The following is a 1427-nucleotide window of genomic DNA, read 5'->3' as shown; positions in this document are numbered from 1 at the left end:
AAGAAGCTGTTGGCGCCATGTTTACGAAATTTAAAAAATATTTTTTTTCGATTCCCCCTATTTACTTGGTTGGTGTTATGCTAAATCCGTGCATGAAATATAATAATATGTGTCACTTTAGTACTCTTATTTATACTAACTTAGAAATAAATACTAACCATGATTTTGAACAAGTACAACCAGATTTGTGGACGGCTACGGCTGATGCAAAGGATTACATAGAAAAATTATATAATCACTATGCTGATTTATTTGATTTAGTCGTACCTACAAATATCACTCCAACTGTCGCTCCTCATTCTCCCGAGGAGCCATCATCTTCTAAAAGGCCGGCACATAGTAGTTTTTCTGATTCGTTTTATGATTTAAATTGTTAGAACAGTGTTGATGAGAGATCTTACACATAAACTTATCGGGAAGAGCTGAAATATTATCTTCGGACAGCATCAGAGGATCGCAGATGACGAATCAACACGTTGGATTGGTGGAGGAGTAATGAAACACAATATCCTGTGCTTTCAAAATTAGCTAGAGATATCTTGAATGTTCCAATGTCAATCGTTGCATCAGAGAGCGCCTTTAGTCAGGGACGACAACAGCTTGGAGACAACTGACACTCATTTGGAAGCAATGCAATGAATGTTCTAGTTTGCCTCAGAGATTGGATTAAAGCGGAAAGAAGAAACCAAGGAATGGAGCCGGAGCCGAGCGACGAGCTAAAACTTGAAGAAATTATGACTTCACGGGAGAACTCAGCAGAATCAAGTCCAATGCATGGTTTTGCCCCCGTTGACTTCGACTATCCTATGCAAGTTCCCGTTAATATTAACGTGAATGAGTTGGAAAAAATGATGTATAATTTGTAGATTTTTTATTCATGTAAATTATAAATTTTGGATCATTTTGCAATCAATAAAATTTTCCAAATTCATTTACTCCTTAGTTCTTGCTTTTTATATTTTTCATTTAACAATTTAAAATTTTAAATTGAATTTCTAGTTTTCTACTTTAAATTAAAAAACTTACTTCTAATATATTATTAATTTACTACCAAATATTATTAATTTATTATATTAAGTAGCATATGTTTTGTATATTTGTGGATATATATCTTCTATAGAAGTGTATATTTAACGTATACATGTGTATATGCTTTGTAAATTAGTATATAAGTATATCTATATATATTGTAATGTATATATAATGTAGTATATTTTATAAGTAGTATATACATTGAATGGTGCGTAAACACTTGTATATATCTTCTATAGAAGTGTATATTTAACGTATATATGTGTATATGTTTTATAAATTGGAGATCTTCTATAGAAGTGTATATTTAACGTATGCATGTGTATATATTTTATAAATTAATCTATGAGTATATCTATATATATTGTAATTTATATATAATGTAGTATATTTTA

The sequence above is a fragment of the Capsicum annuum genome, unplaced genomic scaffold (assembly GCF_002878395.1).
Source record: "Capsicum annuum cultivar UCD-10X-F1 unplaced genomic scaffold, UCD10Xv1.1 ctg70418, whole genome shotgun sequence".
Classification (NCBI taxonomy): Eukaryota; Viridiplantae; Streptophyta; class Magnoliopsida; order Solanales; family Solanaceae; genus Capsicum; species Capsicum annuum.
The sequence above is the reverse complement of the archived record's forward strand: the minus strand, read 5'-3'. Positions refer to the sequence as shown.